At 35.0% G+C, this 20,085-nt stretch overlaps 1 long non-coding RNA gene across 3 annotated transcripts in view; it reads right to left on the bottom strand.

Moving 5' to 3' along the window:
• Positions 1-2,681: 2,681 nt before the first annotated feature.
• LOC138809618 (uncharacterized) overlaps positions 2,682-20,085 on the bottom strand; it is an 82,934-nt gene continuing 65,530 nt past the window's right edge. For all 3 annotated transcript variants that reach the window (XR_011366906.1, XR_011366903.1, XR_011366904.1), the window contains exons 4-5: positions 5,765-5,923; positions 2,682-2,914 (exon numbers count right to left, since the gene is read on the bottom strand). This is a non-coding gene — a long non-coding RNA (uncharacterized lncRNA). The remainder of the gene's footprint in view (positions 2,915-5,764; positions 5,924-20,085) is intronic.

The raw sequence follows: 20,085 nt of genomic DNA, 5'->3' as shown, positions 1-20,085 counted from the left end.
GAAAGTAAGCATAAGAACATTCAAAATTATTTGTGTTGTCAGTTTCTTTACTGATTGATTCACAAACATCCATTTAGTATTGACTGTTGATTAAAAGGGAAAATTTTAATCTCAAGAAATAAAGATAAAGGTATGGTTTGTTTGTCTGTTTTGCCCCAATAAGATTCAAAGAAATGGACACAGATTGGAAAATTACATAATAATGTGGCATGGGATTTATATTATCATTATATTTTTCAATTATTAGAGGCAAAGTATGGAAATTCACAATTAATTAATTATAGCCTGATAATTACTAAAAAAAGTCATGACTAATACAATCAAATTCTAATTTGTAGAAGAATTTCAAGTACATGTTTATAGATGTGTCTTTGTATCTGGAGAACTGATTTTGATCTCCAAATGTGAGAAGAAAGATGAATTTCTTTTCAAAGCAAAGAAGCATTGTGAAGCCCAGGTTTTGCCTTTACTTTTTAAATTTTCAATGATACATTTAAGAAATTAATATATATTATATATAATATATAAATATAATCTTATATGCAATACTAGGCATCATAATAAGATAATGCCTATGTGTTTGGTAGTTGTCAATTTGGATAAGTCTGTCAGTTGGAGATGTTTGATAATGCCTCAGCTAATTTTCAATTGCCACCCTGAGGAAGAATGTTGCAGGCATCCAGTTAACATGGTGGAGATTTGGTACAAAGCATCCCACAATGCACAGGGTGTCCCATAATAATAAAAGTCATCATCTGGCACCAATAGTATTGCTCTTGGTAAGTCCTGTTCTAGTTAAAACAGGACTAAAGTTGATTATTGGCAATGATTTAACTTGTCTAAAATGCACTTGAAATTAAAAATCTACCCTATGGTTAAGTACAAAGAAAACCCTTTTCTTCAGTAAGAAATTTCATATTTAGGTGAATAAACTCTTACCAAAATTAGTTGGCTTAAAATATAACACAGGCCTGTTTAGCAGACAGTTCTGAATACTAAAAGTAAATAGTGCCATGTAGTTCTTTGGTGTCACGTGCCTAAAGGGTATTGTTAAAGAGAAAATTGTGTAATGAACTAAATTAGGAGAGATGTACCTGGTTGTACATATTTCCTGAAAGGAGAAGTAGTCTGACAGAAGAGTTTCCCATCATTTGTTATCTATGAACAAATAATTTCACAATGTACTAAAGAACTTGGATGGGACATAATTGAAAAATTGGTGAGAAAGATATTGGAGAAGGGTATATAGATAGATACATCTAAATAAGAAAATAATGTAAATATTATTGCATCTCCCATCAAAGGGTGGCCTCAGAAAAAATTCAATAATCAAGTTTATAGAATGACCTCTTCTTTGAATATTGGTTAGTTTGTTCCAAGCTGTTCTTTTCATTTCTAATAAACTCTTTCAACCAGTTGGCCCTGTTGGTAGACATAGATGTTACGCATGAGTACATAAGCAGGTAATTCCATTTTGACAAGGTCAACTTGGTTTTATCTGATTATCCAATCTGCTGGGATCAGAGACCAATACTGAATTTCCAGTATGAAACCATTCGCCAGAATACCTAGTTAACTACCTTGTGTCAGGTTGATTACATTGGATAGCTTTTATCATGGAGGGATATTGCTTTGGCTTTTCTAGATTAGATAGATTTACTGGGGATTTGGGTTTGTAAAATATCTTTTTCTCCCAGTTATAGAACAAGGAGCTGATCAAGGAGCTCACTTTGTAGTATCAAAGGACCATTCTTAAGTACCCAAAGTTATGCAAAGTTACCCATCTGAATCAACTAGTTTAACAGTTTGGTAAAAATGCCTTTTAAGGACTCAGTTTACAGTGCTGCTGAAGTGGTAATATTTTAAGGACTGGCAACATGTTTTCAGAGTACTGTATGTTCTTTAAATCAGCATCTAATATTTGGTACGGTCCTTAATACACTTAAGATTCATGGATCCAGGAATCATGGAAGAACTGAAAATGGTATCACTCCATATTACTTAGCCAATGATTCATTAAAAAATTATAAACTTCTGCCTCTCCTTGCTTGTTTAATGATACTAAGTTCAAATGGAGAAATTCTTTCCAAAAGAGAAAATTTTCCAGCACTCAGAGACATAACAAAGATTGCATCGAACAAGAAGTTAAGATTGCCACTTGACCACTTTGACATCTTCTTCACCTTTAAATCAACAGGTAAAAGAGAATTATTTTACTTTTAAAGGTGATAAGATGTCAGAAATCAAGAAAATTGGGCTTCTGTTTCATAATGGACAAAAGAAAGAGCATGTTTGAAATACTGAAGATTATAGTCTCCATTAATATTGACATGATCTATTTAAGTTTAATAAGAATTAGTAAGAAATAAGAAAAGTACAAGAATAAAATCTAGGCAAGATATAGATATTAGGAGATTTATTTATTACAAAGTGGAAAAGTTCACATTTGGGAGAGTGTCATTTGAAATATTCAGTATCTCCATTATTGTGATGAATGTACAACTATATACAATTACCAGAAGTTGTCCAAAAGTACAGTTAAAAGAGGTGAATTGCATCCTATATGAATTTAACTCACCATAGTTGAATTAGAAAAGAAAGCTTTACAATGACAAAAGTATAATTAAACAGTGTTGAAAAGCAAAGAGTATACCAAAAATATATTTATAATACATGTACCCAATAAAGCATTTGTGTCTTTTGTTTTGTTTTGTTTGTCTGTTATGCAGCCTGACCTCTGGGCCTGGGCACTCTCCCTCAGCTCTTCAGCTCAAGGCTAGCATTCTACCACTTGAGCCACAGCACCATTTTCGGCCTTTTCTGCTCATGTGGTGCTGAGCAATCGAACCCAGTGCATGCAAGGCAAGCGCTCTACCACTGAGCCACCTTCTCAGGCCCGGCATTTGTGTCTTAACTGTGAAAGCAAAAGCAAAAACAAAAACTTTAAAAGCATATTTACTTATTAATTCATCCTCCATTCAACAAATAGCTTTTTGCCATATGCTATACACCATAGAAACCTCCTTGTGCAGAATTTATATCAATGAAAAATAAGAACTGTAAAGCAAAAATACAAAATAAAACATACTAGCAAAAAAAAAACCCACAAAACCTTTCTTGCTAGAACTTAGTTAAAAGTCAGAATAAATTAAATACAATAAATTCTATGATGCTAATTAGGATAAAATTTATATATCTGGCTGACTTTATAAGTGTCTTGGTATTAACCTCATTTAAAACTTTAGTTTTTTATCCCTGCCATTTTCCCCTTTTTCTCATCTAACATTAATTTACATGAACTTGTTTCTAGCCTGCAATGAAGATACATAAATCAATCAATAAAAGTAATACCATGACAAAATTGGATTCTTTCTAATTAAAGTTTAATGAAGTCATCATAGCAGATAATATAATATTTGAGAATATTTCCTACACTCTTTCTAAGACCAAAAATTTTCTGTCAAAAACCAGCTTTGTGATCATTAGCATAATACTTTTATCTCCAGGGTTTAAAATGGTTGAAGTTACGTGAAAGGAGTGTGGATCATATGCAAAAGTGCTCTACAAAAGAAATCTTCATGATTCAGACCAGGCTACTTCCGCAGAAAGGTGTGTTGGGCACTAAGGAAAGATTTAGTCTTAAACTTATTTTGAGTTCTTAAGGTTGTTGATTTTTTTCTTATTCCTCCTCCTAGTCATGGGAACGCAGCTCTTCCCTCAGACTTCCTACTGTTACGACGGGGGCTTCAGTGTATCATTTGACAGCTTGGTCTGAGATGTTCCAGGATGCCTGACAGGTCCCAGTCTGGGATTTGATTAAATACTAGCTTTGAGTGAAAGGGAAAGTTCTGTCTGGATGAACTATTTGGCCATGGCGCTTGCAGGAGTGATGGCTGTCCTACTGTGGGTCCCTCAGACGTATGTTTCTTATGGATTCGGTGTGGGCTTTGAGAAAGGAGGGAGCTTTTGAACATTATCCCCACCAAAAATCCAAAATGCAGCTAGATAAGGAAACTGGTCAGCAGGGAGAGAAACAGGCAGTAGAGATGGTTTGATTTTCCAGAGCAGTCATATTGTGATGTCTTCTCTAGCATTTGTTCAAAAGATGATTTAAAAAAAAAATCTTATTGTGCTTTCATGAATTTCTCAGAGACCTTCCCACTGAGAAAAACTGCAGCTACCTACCTGAGGAAAAAGCCATGCATGCCACCTGCCACCCTCCTGCCCTCTGCCATCTTCTCTCTGTTCAGATCTCAAGGTGGCTACATGAAGTTCATTTGCCTAGGTCCTCTCTAAAATGACCTCAGAACACCTCTGCAGAATCAGCCCTTTTCCATTCTTTTATATGATAAAACCAGCGTTGGAAAATACCAACCCCCATGCACCAAAGCGCCTGTCTTAATCGTTTTAGCAACCCAGAAATGTAAGAAAAATACCACGTATTGTTTTGTTTCTAACCTTTGGACTCTCTGGTGAAGCAAAAGCAGGAGCAGAAATTAATACATTTTTAAATTATGTTAAGAAGCTAGCATATCTGGATGTTTAAAGCATCAGAGAAGAGGTAATTTAACACCAGAGAGACACTAGTATAAAGGAGATGTTGAAGTCAGGCCTAAATTTAGCAGTTGTGTTTGGAATGTTAAAAACAATTAATGAGCCCAGGCACCAGTGGCTCAATCCTGTAATCCTAGTTATTCAGGAGGTTGAGATCAGAATCAGCATTTGAAGCCAGCCCTGGCAGAAAAGTCTGTCAGACTTATTTCCATGAAAGTACCAAAATGTTGGAAGTGTGGCCCAAGTGGTAGAGCACTAGCCTTGAGGAAAATAAACTCATGGACAGGACGCAGGCCTTAAGTTCAAGCCTCAGGATCCACACTCCCCCCCTCAAAAAAAAAAAAAAACTATACAGACAACCTGTAAAGATGAAGAAAATAAAGCAGAAGGAACAAGTACACACCATGGTCATAAGCCTCTCCAAAAGTTTGGCTGGGATATTGCCATGTGTATACCAAGAAGTATTAAAGTGATCCAAACTATTTTAATAACACAACAGGTCTTTCTTTGTTGTTGTTTTTAATGTACTATGTTATTTTTTGTTTCCTTTGTATGTTCTTCCCCCTATGGTATATCCCCTGTTGTCACTGTACTTGATTTTGGTACCCTGCATCTTGTTTATACATTTGTCTAATTTGGGGAGGGGAAGGGGAATAACAAAATGGTGAAACAAGGACACATCACGATCCATTGCAACCATGTTCTACTCAAGACAGTATATTGGAATTACAACTTCGGTGGGAGGAAAAAGGGGTGAGGAGTAGTATGGGTAGTGGGAGAGGGAAGGGATAGTGGGAGAACAACAAAGGAGGGGGTAACAATGCTCAACAAGAAATGTACTTATTGCCTTACTCATGTAACTGTAAACCCTCTGTACAGCATCTTTACAATAAAATAAAATTTAAAATAAAAAAAGCAGTTGGTATCATGGGCAACAACAGAGCAAGCCTTTTAAGTGCATGTGATACCGCTTGAGAAAATAAGTTAGTGATTTAATATTGGGGACAAAGGGGAAGGTTTGAATCTCCTGGTGGTAATATATATATATATATATATATATATATATATATATATATATACTTACATATATATATATATACATACACACATATATATAATATCAAAGTTTCTTAGGACATAAGAGGAAAAATGAAATGAAAGTTTTCAGAAAACCTCAAAAAAGGGGTCACATTTTTATTACAGTACTTACTTTTAAATAATGTGTTGAAATAGATAATCGTTGGGGATTTTGATTAAGAATGAGGGAACGTGAAATTCAGAGCTCCTTACAGGCACCTGGCATGTATACTTCCAGTGGAAACTATGTCAGTACTTCTTAATGGCAGTTGATTGGAGAAGGACCAGTGATCTAAAGATTTGAAATGTGGAAGAAAATTATTTTGAAATTATTTATTTATTTTACATTTACAAACACCTTGGAATCTTCATAATGCTAATCATCATTATCTTAATCTTATGAACTCTTTAACTCTTTACCTATAACACTATTCTTTTACAAATCGGGTGATATGTACATTTCTTTCCTTTCGCTTAGTATCAGCTGTTCCCTCTTTCCCTCTCATTTCCTCCCTCCCATCACTGCCCTTGACTTGCTTAGTTTCACCAATGTCCCCTGCAGCTGATGGACCTCTCTGCTTTCCACTGATTCTCTGCTCTGCTCCCATCTTTCCTCACATGTGCATGTGTATACACCATCTATGAGACAAAGAATCTAAACAAGATAGGACAAATTAAGAAGAGGTTTTTGTTTCCTTATCTTTGGGGTTCTTTTCAGTATGCCTATTATTTTATATAAAATGAAGAGGTGCTTGGGTATTGCAATTTGGTACTTTTCTCCTGAGAATATCCATTCTCTTGTGGTCTCACTGTCTCTGGGTAACTTGAGTCCTGTTATACTTTGTCATAGCTCACTGCTTTAATTTTAACATTCACATATCAGGGAGAACATGCGCCATTTGTCTCTCTGATCTTGGCTTACCTTGCTCAAGATGATTTGTTCTAGTTCCATTCATTTCCCCGTGAATGCCATTATTTTATCCTTTCTAATGGCTGTGTAAAATTCCATGAGAACAGGAAAAGCATTTCAGATCTTCAAGGTAAATCAATTCATCTATCTAAGCTGATTTTCTTAGGAAAGTATTGGAAGATGTTTTTAATGGATTAAAGAAAGGCCAAAGGGAAAATATAATTTTGTATTCTGAAAAGCAACAAATCCCAATTATAACTAAAAGAAGCATTTGAAGACCTACATGGCAAGAAAGAAACGAGGGAAAGGAGGACAAAGAGACAAGGAAGAAAAGAGAGACAAAAGACATCAGTATTATTGAAACATGGGGGAAAAATTGTGATATTATGTAGAAAACTAAGAAAATCTTAGTAAATCATGATAAAAATCAAGTTACCTTAGGAAAAAAAAATGTTCTATACTATTTGATTAAAGACTGCAAATAGGGCTGGGAAGGTGGCTCAGTGGTAGAGTGCTTGCCTTGCATGCATGAGGCCCTGGGTTCGATTCCTCAGCACCACATAAACAGAAAAAGCCAGAAGTGGCGCTGTGGCTCCAGTGGTAGAGCGCTAGCCTTGAGCTGAAGAGCTGAGGGACAGCGCCCAGGCCCAGAGTTCAGGCCCCACGACCGGACCCAAATAAAAAAAAAAAAAAAAAGACTGCAAATAATATTTAGTTTCACAGCAATACAAATGTTGGCTATTGATGTAACCACGAAGTATATTGAAATTATAATGAAAAAGTTGAAAAAACCTAAGTAGGAAAGTAATCAAGAGAATACTAGATTCTCAAGTACTGTACTCATGTCAGAGTATCAGTATTCAAGACATCCATTATTAATATATCCTAATATTTATGAATATTAATATAGAGATAAGATTAAGATGACACAGTCATAGGAAACTTGCCCCATCTTCCACCATGTAAAAATTACAGATAGCTGTCTGCAAACAAAATTAGGCCAGAGATGGTCAAGTCATACAGCTTAGGCCACACACACACTTCTGTGTGGATATCCTTAGGAATTTTTGGTCTTATTTACTCTCTATTGAATAATTTTTCTCTCCACTTAAAAATCTCTTATAAAATGCTGGATGGCCATGCAATGGAATAGTTATGATTTTATATCACTATAAATAAGAAAAAAAGGAGGGAGGGTAGAGGAAACAAAGGAGAAAAGGAGCAAGAAGAAAATGAAAGTGGGATCGGGGTATTTTTATTTTCAAATCAGTGATTTGGATTTGAAGAAATTTTCTCAGATTCAGCTCTTGCTACTTATCTGAGCTATTATCTGTTTGGTTTGTCATCTTAGAAATACTCCTGAGTAGTTAGGAATGTACATATGAGCCACTGGCACACAGCAGTACTCCATTTGTAGCAACAGATTCACAACATTTCATGGACAGTGAAGAAATACTTTTAAGTTGCTCAGAGTACTGAATGTTTATTGCTTCAGTTGCAATACAAGCATCATTTCTAATTACCCATGTTCTACTTTTTTCTTAGAGTAGAAATACAGCACCATGTAAATGTCCCTTATCTTTTCAATAGGAAAAAAAAGAATACCAGATTCTTCTCATGTAGTTCATTAACATTAACTTCTTCAAACAGTACATTTGAATAGGATACACTGCTGGTTGCAGTTTTGAGTCTTTTTGATAACAGAATATGAACAGACTATAAACTAATTAGCTATTGGAGAACAATAAATACATTCAAATTTTATGCAATAATGTAGAGTATTATGCTTGAATGCAACTCCTTTTTCAAAACTATTTAATATCTACATAAATGACATATGAAAAATAATGAGCTATGTATTTTTAATACTTTCATTGGAAGCACAAGGGATTAACAGAGTACTTAAGATTCTGAGTAGATTTAGGATGGTTGGGTTTGTCTTCTGATGATACAGTTTATTATCTACGTTCCATCACATCAGATTACTATGTAACATATATATTCTATTTCCTGCTAACATCCTCTATCCAAATGTAAAATCTTTGTGCATAAAATATTTCACTGACCAAAGACAATCTTTGATAGTGAGGAAATATTAACCCAATATACATATTGACCTACTGTGATTTTTACTCATCTGATATATGAAATTTTTGTTTCTTGAGCTTCTGATATCGTGAAGCTAACTACCTTAATTTCCAGGTTGGTAGTTTTCTGAAAGTCCATAATATTGTTTTGTGGCAAACAGATATATAACTTTTTCAATCTTTTACTACAAGCTTGAAAAGAAATTAATATTCCTCTGAAGAATTTCAATTAACTTAGCAGCATAATTTACGAATAGTGGCATGGTTAACTTGTGAATTATTAACTCTCATACCGAGGATAATTTGAAAAGAAATTACGAAATGCAAAAATTATTACCAACATATTTTTAGTATCCTGAGAAAAATTATCATATCCCAAAGCAGATGAATTTGGCTTACATTGTTTAATGAATTTAATCAGGGAGTTCTAAAACAAAAGACAAAACTCTAGTCAGTCATAAGAAAAAGAGAGAAAACATGTCCTATATTCCCTCCTTCAATAGAATTTCTTGAATAGATTTTCTTCTCTGAATTATTTGTCACAAAAATATCAACTAAGCTGGGTGTCTGTGGCTCATGTTGTAATCCTAGCTACTCAGGGGACTGAGAGCTGAGGATTGTGGGTTGAAGCCAACCTGGGCAGGAAAGACTGGGAGACTCTTCTCCAGTAACCACCAAAAAGTACAGCTGTGGCTTATGTGGTAGAGTTTTAGTCTTAAGCAAATAAAGCTCAGGGACAGCACCCAGGCCTTCAGTTCAAGCCCCAGGATTAGCAAAATAAAACTCAACTAAAAAAAGCCTAATATTTTTTATTTAAATTGCTTAATTTTGTGACAAAATCTTACTAAATGAATTTTGCCTAGAACTTGACATAGCCTGACCTCGAAGTTATGATTCACTCTGCCTCAGCATCCCAAATGCTAGAGTTTCCTTTTTAATCTTCTGATAAGTACGGGCAGGTAATAATCTTATTGCATAAACCACAAAGATATAAAAATATCAAAGGTCCAATGTGGGAGCATGTACCAGAACTTGGGAGCATGAAGTGAAAAGTCTTGATGTTGCAGCCAGTCTTAGCCACAGTAGAAAGTTTGAGGTCAGCCAGTGACACAAGCTAAAAACCTATAGCAAAAATTAATTAATTGAGTAATTAATTAATCAAATTAAAGTTTAATAATGTGAATACATTTGTAAAATCATACAAAGATTAAGAAATGAAGAATGCATAAATATGCAAATAAAAAGAAAATAAGTACACACATGAAAATGAACTGCAGTAATAATAAGACAGTAGATGTGTGGCAGTATTTATTTTCTCATAAAATTGAAGACATTTGAAGGATGATAAGTTAATGCTTTCACAAGTTTGGGTATTGGAACTGCTGATAAAGTATAATTTGCCAAAATTATTTTTAAGGTTTTTTTTTTCCATGAGAATCTTTTTTTAATTGTGAAAATACCGTACAGAGGGGTTACAATTACATGGGCAAGGTAAAGAGTGCATTTCTTATCAAGCATTGTTGCCTCCTCCTTTGTTTCCCTTCCCATCCCTTCCCATCTCCCACCTTCCCCATCCCCTCCCTCCTCCCCCCCCCCTCCACCAAAGTTGTAAAGTTCATTTTCGATATAACATGTTGTACATCTCATTGGTGCAATGGGTCCACCTGTATCCCTATTTAAACAATTTGTTTTTTTCCCTTCCCCTCCACAAATTACACCAACATCAATGAATATATATTCATCTAAATTTCAACTTATTTATCCCATGAACATATTAGAAATATACTCAGAGCTGGGTGCCAGTGGCTCACGCCTGTAATCTTAACTACTCAGAAGGCTGAGATCTGAGGATCGCAGTTCAAAGCCAGCCCTGGCAGGAAAGTCCTTGAGACTCTTACCTCCAATAAACCACTAGTAAACTGGAAGTGGTGCTGTGGTTCAAGCGGTAGAGCGCTCACCTAGAGCTAAAGAGCACAGTGACAGCACCCAAGCCCAAAGTTCGGGCCCCACGACCAACCAAAAAACAACAAAAAAAGGAAATATACTCAGTTATTCCTGATTTGTTTTTAGAGAGTGGATATTTCACTAGTTTTTTATTCTTTTAGTTAGAAGCAGGTCATTATTTAGTGTTTCTTTTATACTTTTTATCTATGATTTATACTAAAACCTTGAAGAACCTGTAGAATTTTACAAGGCAAGTGTATCTTTATCATTATGAACTTCTTATTAGATCAATTATTGTGACATAGCTTAAGAAATGTGCAGTATTTTTGTTTTTTGTTTTTCATTCTACAGTCATATCCAGAAATTAAATAGGATTAGTTTTGGGTTCATTGCAAACTTTTTTTTTTTTTTTACTGTGGGTCATGGGCCTGAACTCTGGGCCTGGGCATTTCAGCTCAAGGCTAGCACTCTACCACTTGAGCCACAGCACCAACTCCGGTTTTTTCTGCTTATGTGGTGCTGAGGAATCAAACCTAAGGCCTTATTCATGCAAAGCAAGCATTCTGCCACTGAGCCACCTTTCCAGCTCCACTGCTAACTTTTTGATTGATATTTTTATAAGCTTTCATTTGCAATCTCTTATTTTGTTTTACTTAAAATTAACACTTAAGTCGATGTTTAATTCCCTTTATTTCTAGAAAACAAAAATAAAAAAACAAGGAAAATCATTGTATAACCTAATAATAATCCTGGGTCCTAGCTAGTGAGAAAACAGATAAACTCATTAAACAATAGATGGTTCACTAGTTAAAATTAGCTGTAATAAATGGCTACTTGTATGGAAAGAAAACACATCTCTATCTTACTTCTGTAGTGGTTGCAGCAAGCAAAGCACCTGGCTGATTCTGAGACACCTGCTGCTATAGAGCAGATGCAGCTTCCCCCAAGCTTTGCTTCCATGGAAGGTTATTATTGTCACACCATAGTGCCTGGGCCTATTCTGTAGTAAACAAAGCAATTATTTTTCATGGTGATTCACAGAATCACATAGAAAGTGAACAAGACATGTGAAAAGATTGGGAACGCAGCTCAAAATTCAGCAGGCACTTGGCATCTGTTATCTCCAGAAGAAGAATCTCTAGCACCAAAAAGATACATAAATATGTAAATATGTAAATGATGAGTAAGCAAAGATAAATGATTCAAATGACCTATAGCAATGCCAGTATTTTCCCAGGCTACTTATTCTCTTTTGCATATCCTTCACTTAGTAGATGCACTGCCTTTGATCCTGTTTGATCAAAATAGTTTAGTGTGGTATGCATTTTACTATGCATCATGAAAGCATTACGTAACGTCATCCTTCCCACAGTCCTGTGAAGACAGTACTATTAATATCTACATTCACAGGAGAAATAAATTTTACAAGAGAGGCATAAACTAAGTTTCACAGAGGTCCAACAGATATTAGATGACCAAGCTGAAATGTAATCTGGTATGTTTAATTGCAAAGGCTGTACGCTTAGCCTCTAGCTAAATCCACTTACTATATTGCATACTTCCTAATTTCATTTTCCTTCCATTTTTATTGCCAAATAGGCAGACTTAATCATTTTTCTTGTATATCAACTGATAAAGGTGTGTAGGAAGGTGTAAAATGACAATTTTCCTATTACTAACATAGAAGGTATAGTCAACCAATCAGATAACATCAGCATATCTATTTTTGTGAATAAGGCTTTTTATTGGCTATATCTAGCACACATATCTAGCATCTTTTCTTGAGCATAAATCACCTGGATTGTATGCTTCTTTCTTGCTCTACTATATCCATAGTTTGTCATAGTTTTATTTTACCTTTATAAGATATACCTGTATTATCATTTTACAGATAAATGTATTTAATTAAACAGATTAAATATGTTATCCAAGTTCACTTTTAGTGTAGTGGTTGAACCATAACTTTAATCAAGGAAAATTTTAACTCCTATAGTGATGTTCCAACACAATGGGTTAAGAATTTTGCTTTTAACTCATCCAGTTTGAATATCATCATTTAAAATGCTAAAATAAGTATCAGGATATTTACCAATAAAGGCCAAGTTACATCACATAAGGGCAATTTACCTTATTTTTTTCATGTCAGACATTAAGCGCACTCACACTGACCTTTGTGAGGGAATTATTTTTCACATTTTTACCAGCACTGATTAGTTGTACAAGGGAATTACATTTTGACATTGTCCATAATCTTTCCAATAGCATAGGAATTTTCATTGCTAAATTCACTCAATGGCCAAATGTTTGTTTTTTATGATTTAAAATAATGTCAGATATCACAAAGATACTGTATTCCTACTTCAATGATTTTATTTTATCATGACTTAAAAGCAATTTGATTAGACAATATTTTAATATGAATCAAGAAATAGTTACAGGAACAAATAAAATACATTAAGATATGTGGCCTAAATTATAGCCTCTTTGCAAGAAATAAAACAATAACATTATATTGTCCACTTTTGTTTTTATAATACCAGAGATTGAACTTGAGGCTTGTGCTTGCCCAGCTTGTTGGGTTAACAATCTCCCACTTGAGTAACAAATCCAGCCAGGATTTTTGGCTTGCTATATTGTAGATGGAGTCTTGCAGACTTTTCTACCTAACTTGGCTTCAAACTGTGATACTCCAGATCATAGCATCCTGAGAGAGTAGGCATACAGGCATAAGCCACCATGCTTGTTGCAAATACACCAGTTTTTTTTTTCAAATCTCAGCTTATGCCAAAGTTTACTATTCAGTTTCCTTGGAAATCTTCTTCTAAAACATTTATTTATCTTTGACATAAAACTCAATAAACTATTTTCAAAAGATCCACAGAAAAATTAATTCAGTCTAAGACTGTATTTGTTCTCAAGAGGACTTATGTAAATAAAGCAGTCAAAATTAAAGTTATTTTGAGGGATTGCCTTAAAATAGTTGATGCATTCTTTTTGGATATGATCACATGATAGGAGAAAATACCTAAGAAATTGTATTTAAAATGAATGCATTCTGAGTTATCATTTCCAAGAGAAATTCAGTAACTTTATAAAAGACATCTTTTCCAGTAAATGAAAGAAGGCTGCACAGTTAATAACATGATAGAAATGATGTAATGATTAGTGGGTTGAAAGGAATAAGAGAAAGTGATTCATCAGTGAAAATATATTTTAAGGACACAGCAAAGGGTACATTCAATGGAGGGGTTATAATTTAATAATTGTATTTCTAAAGCTTACAAGAAAACTTCATCATAAGAAAGAGAATAAGATTGTAAAAATGATTTCTGATGAAGTCACTGTCCCCAAGTTTATTTTTTTTGAATGAGTACAGAAAAAAAAAGAAAATGTAAAAAAGGGAGAGAGAGGGGTGAGAGGAGAGGGAGAGGGAAATGCAGACAGACAGTCAGAGAGAAATAGGGGGAGAGAGAAAGAAAGAATAAATTAATGTAGGATACATTCTTTATTCCTTGCTGGGTAGAGTGGAGCATGCCTGCCATCTCCAGGGACATGGGGAAAACAAGCAGGGGTTTATAGCTCAGGCAGACCAGGCAGAAGCAAGACCTCAATCTGAAAATAACCAATGCAAAAAGAGAATGAGGATGTGAAACAAATGGTGAAGTATCTGCCTAGTTAGCATGAGCCCCAGAGTTTGATCCCCAGTATCTCAATAAAACTAACCAAACAAACAAACAAATGACATATTTAGGGGTGCCAAATTTGAATGCTTTCCAGACAATCAGGGTCAAACAGCTCTATCTCTTTTCCTTTATTTATTATTTTTTGCTTTATGAATCGATCATATTTTCTAAAAGGAATCCCAGAGAAAACTAAAGACTTAGAATAGCCAAAGCAATTCTAGGCAAAAGAAACAATGCATGAGGGATCACAATACCAGATTTCAAGCTCTACTATAGAGCCATAATAACAAAGACAGCTTGGTATTGGTTCAAACATAGACCCAAAGACCAACGGAATAAACCAGAAGATCCAGAAATAAAACCACATACTTATAGTCAGCTGATATTTAACAAAGGAACCAAAGACATACAGTGAAAGAAACAGCCTCTTCAACTATAGGTACTGGGAAAACTGGGCAGCCACATGCAGAAAACTAAAAGTAGATCCCAGCCTGTCATCATGCACTAACATCAACTCAAAATGATTAAAGACCTCAACGTCGAAGTTGAAACTCTGAAACTACTGCCTGACAGAACAGCAGATAACTTATAGGAACCAGCAGGAATTTCCTGAACAGAGTTCCAGGGTCACAACAATTTGGAGAGAGACTTGACAAATGGGACTACGTTAAAATAAAAAGTTTCTACACAGATAAGACATAGCTATCAAACTAGAAAGACAGCCAATCAACTGGGAAAAAATATTTACCAGCAATATATCAGACAAAAGCCTAATATCCATTATATACAGGGAACTCAAAAACATCCCTCCCAAATATAACAAACCAATCATTAACCAATCATTAAATGGGCAAAGAAACTGAAGAGAGACTTCTCGGAAGAGATAAAAATGGCAAAGAAACACATTAAGAAATGTTCACCATCCTTGGTTGTAAAGGAAATGCAAATAAAAACAACCCTGATATACCACCTTACCCCAGTCAGAATGGCCTATACGCTAAATTCAATGACAAATGCTGGCCGGGATGTGGAGAAAAAAAAAAACCCTACTGAACTGCTGGTAGGAATGTAAACTAATACAACCACTCTGGAAAGCAGTCTGGAGTTTCCTCAGAAAATTAAATATAGATCTTCTCTATTATCCAGCCATACTACTACTAAGCATCTCACTGAGCAACAGGAATCAGGATGGGGTACCTATATACAATAGAATATTATGAAGCTATTAGAAAGGATAAAATAATTGCATTCACAGGGAAATGGATGGAACTAGAACAAATCATGTTCAGCAAAACAAGCCAAGATCAGAGAGATAAATGACACATGGTCTCCCTGATATGTGGATGTTAAATTCTAAATACAAGGATATATGACAAGGTTAACAGGACTCAAGAAACAAAAGACCTCTTCTTAATTCTTAGCATCATTTTTAGATGACTCCATGTTCTTGACCTCACATATGGTACATACATGTGCACAGCTGAGGAGGCCAGAAGGGGGATACAGAATCAGAGGGAAACAGGTGAAAAAATACAACAGAGAGACCCATTAGCTGCACTGGACACTGATGAAAGTGAGCTACAGAACTCAAGGGCAGCGATGGGAGGGAGGGAATGAGAAGAGAAAGAGGGGATATCTGACACTAAGCAAAAGGAAAGAAATGTACATATTACCCAATTTGGAAAAAATAGTTAAAGTGTCAAAGTTTGTAGAGTCATAAGCTTTATAGACCATGATAATGACAACTTGCCTTGTGAAGGTTAAAACATGTTTGTGACTTTAGCTACGCATCACTAGCCCACAGTACTGTGAAATTTATGTAATCATTTAATCTCAATAAAGAAAAATAAAACAAAATGTTCCCTTCTATTTCCTTAGCAACTACTAACATTCTAGATATTTGTTTTCTATCATCAGTTGCGAGATAACTGAGAACAGCATAATTTAGCCTACCCTAAGTAACATAGAAAATGTAGAAAAGTATACTTATTTAATGAAAAATAAATAGAATAGGTAATAAAATGAGCCTTCCTAATAACAAGATACTTGTATTGGTATAAATGAGGGTATAGTGTTCAATACATCTATTCAATTCAACTGAAAAAAATTAACAGAAATTGCCAAGTTTTTCATTTTTTAATATCAAGAAAGTGCAGGCAAATAATATTGAAGATAACATTTTTCTGCCTACTTCATATGGGGCCTCATGCAAGGTTTTCAGGAAGATAGGACATAGAGTCAAAGAAAGTAAAACATGCATTTAAATAGAAAATAAAGCCTGGGGTATGATTACAAAAAGTGTACTAGCTTTTGAAAGGTATAAATTGATGAGGACTAAGGAAGAGAATTATCCCTGAGAGATAATGGGAAATTATTCTAGGAGAAGTCCCGGTGCTCCATGGACAATCATTTGGAAATGCTGTATTGAAGTGAAGGACATGGAATTGTGGAACTTCTGATGATTCAGAAATTATGGAGGCTGGATTCCAATTCCTGCTATGTAGCATTCGTTAACACATAGTGTGTTAAAAAGCATATCAGCTCCCTCTTGTCTACTGCTTGAAAACTCCTTTGAGGAGCAATAATTTACCAAGCACAGAAGATAATGGAATACTATTAGCAGTTTCTCCCTATCATGCTTCTTTTATACATTGTGTACTAACAACTATATACAAGTTTTACTTCTCTTAATAGCTATTAAACTTCTTTTTTTCTGGTCATGGGGCTTGAACTCTGGACCTGGACACTGTCTCTGTGCTCTTCAGCTGAAGGCAAGCACTCTACCGCTTGAGCCACAGCACCACTTCCAGTATTAGACTTCTTGAAGGAAGATCTTAGATTTCTTTCAAAACTATATGCCATCATAATATAACATACATAATGTGGCAAGAATAATAAACATTCTTTAATTCAGCCAGTATTAAATGTCTATTCTATTTCAGGTATTCTGATAGTCATTGAGAATATAAAAATGAATAATACACACTACCTGATCACAGTATTTACTAAATTAAAACCTAATAAAGGTAGGAGATAAACAAAATATGTTTACAATATAGTGAAAATAGATGATTAGAGAGTAAGGGGAACAATTGGAAATATACAGGCAAACCCAAGCTGGGAAGTAAGGGAAGCTTTTGGAGAGATGTTAAGTTATTAAAGAAATGGGATGTTACCTTGATGAGCTGTGTATACAGTTCACAGTAGCAGCGACTAGCACAGTACCAGCAGAGGTAGCCATGGTAACAGTGGTGGAAGTGGGGTGGGAGTGGACAAGAATATTCCACCCAGCAGTATTGGAAGGTGTCATATGCCACTGGTCAAGGATGGAAGAGGAAACAAATTATTTGAAAACAACATAAGAAGTGAAGCTGGAAAGAAAAACAATGTTCTCCTGTTTTAAGTGTCATCTAGTGCATGTTTGGGACATTTCTAGTGAAGTTAGAGAATTCTGAGATGGTTGTGAGGGGATCAGACATGTCTGTAAATGGATGAAATAAGGAAGGAAAAATGGCATCAATATGAAAGACAGTATTTATATGATTATTATTCAAGGAAGAATCCATTCCCTATTGAGGCCAATATATTGAGAATTTTCAGATATATAATTGTCTACTAACAGACATGTAGATTCAGTTGAATTGCCATAGACTTTATTACTATTTTTCTCATAGGACTAGTTCTCTAGGATTTATTAACATTAAATTATATAGGGTCCAATATAGTCTAATTAATAATTGATAATATATAATATTGAGACCAAATATATGGAACATTTCCAATGCACTTGGATAATGTCCTAACGTAATTATGCTTATGTGACAGAATTTTCCACAAACAACCTCCCTCACTAACACAAACACGGCGACTGAGCTTCATGCAGTCAGCACTTCATTCCTCTTTCTCTCACTCCCTTGAGGTGTAGCTGTGACTGTACTTTAGTCCCACAAAATTTTAATGCACTTTGAGACCAGTATAATTTTTATGTCCTATAGATCATTGAAGATCATAGCTGTAAATGAATGTTGCATAAATATGTAGGAAAAGCAAAGCAGAACACATTTAAGCCTCTGAAATTTTTCTTGATGGTCCACACCCCCCAGCAGGGTTTTGGTCTCTCCAGGCTTTCAACTAGATAACTTATAAACATAAATGCCTCACTTATAGTGTCATTCATAGATGTCTTCTCTACCTTCCCCCATAGTAGAAGGGTTGAACAGGATGCCTTAGGACTCTTTCATAAAGGCATGAGTCCCAGGATAGGACCTTTATGATTGAATCACCACAGTTCCTATCCCTTCATGTCATTACTGGAATTAACGGTTAGGTTTAACTATATGAATTTGGGAGTACACAAGCATGCAGCTCATAGCGAGACTTGATGAAGACTCAAAGTAATGAAAATACACAATTATTACATAAGGCAAAGTTCATCACTCATTAAAGAAATAAGGTAGTTATGAATTAATTTCTGAGAACAGACTGTAGTGAGCCCACTTGAGTTAAAGAATAATTGGATCATTTGTTTCCCTTAAATAATTGCTTATGACAATCTGTATGAAAATATTTCCCTCTAAATTCCCTTGTTAGTAGTCATATTTTGTAGCTTTTTTCCCCCAGGGCTGAGGACCAAACCCAGGGCCTGGCGCGTGCTGGGTGGGCACCCTTCCACTGGGCTATACCCCCAGCCCCATTAGTAATATTTTGAAGTGATAGTTTAAAATTTTTGAGTAAGACAATATGGTTCTCATACAGAAAAAAAATGGTACATTCCATATCATTTAAGGTTAAAATTAAGACCTCTTGCATTATGCATTTTTTTGTTGAGTAGCAGTGAAGTAGACCTTATCTTTCAACCTATTGTTTATGCAAACATTGTTTTGAACTAAACTCATGAAGGTATAAGAACAAAACACTGCCACTGAATCCTAACACATACATGCATACATACATACATACATACATACATAACATAACATACTGTTTTAAATCATGTGCTGGTTTTATTAAATGCAGACAGACAATAATTACCTGGGATGAAGCCAGACAAGAGAAAGTATCTGTGCAGATCCAAAAGTAAAAAGAGAAATAACCTGTTTACAAGACTTCAGGGATAAGCTAGCTACCATAAAATTCCCATTAAATCAACACCATTATTTTTACTCATAATCAGAACATTCACATAGGAGATTACTTTAGGAAGATCCTCTTTTCATATCCATCTCTAACTGTTCCAAACTATTCCAAACTACATCCTAAAACACCTTTCCAAACAGGATTGTTCCTCTGAGAATAAATGTGGAGTTCTGTAACCATCAATAGGGTAATTTCTCCCATTATTACCATGTCTACCTGCTTCTTACCTATATTCACAAAGCTGGAGAAGAACGAGGGGAAAGAGAATCATACTGTTCTGGCCCACTGTCAGTTGATGATCATGAAATCTCAACTTTCTTGCTGTCAGTCATAAACATACTACAGTCCCGAACTCTTCCTGTCTTCACACCTCTCCATGACTATTATGCTTGACTTTTCTCTTTATTCCTAATTATCAGCACAAAAGAAGCAACCAGTAGGTAAGTTAATTCCGTCAAGTTCCAGTGTTCATGTACTTTGCCTAATTCTATTACTATTAATGAACTCTGCCAGTTTTTAGCTAGGGTCAGCCTCACCATTTTACCAGTTTGCCCATCCATTTTTATTTACTCAAGGATATCTCCTATGTAATTTCTTTTATAATTTTCAATAACACGGATGTTTCCTTTTCTCAGGGATTATCCATAACCGAGGAGTATCTTCTTCTTTATCCTTACGTAGAAAACTTTTCCTT

This window comes from Dipodomys merriami, unplaced genomic scaffold (assembly GCF_024711535.1).
Source record: "Dipodomys merriami isolate MVZ:Mamm:240054 unplaced genomic scaffold, mDipMer1.0.p SCAF_5, whole genome shotgun sequence".
Taxonomy (NCBI): domain Eukaryota; kingdom Metazoa; phylum Chordata; class Mammalia; order Rodentia; family Heteromyidae; genus Dipodomys; species Dipodomys merriami.
This window is presented reverse-complemented; position numbering and strand designations above follow the sequence as displayed.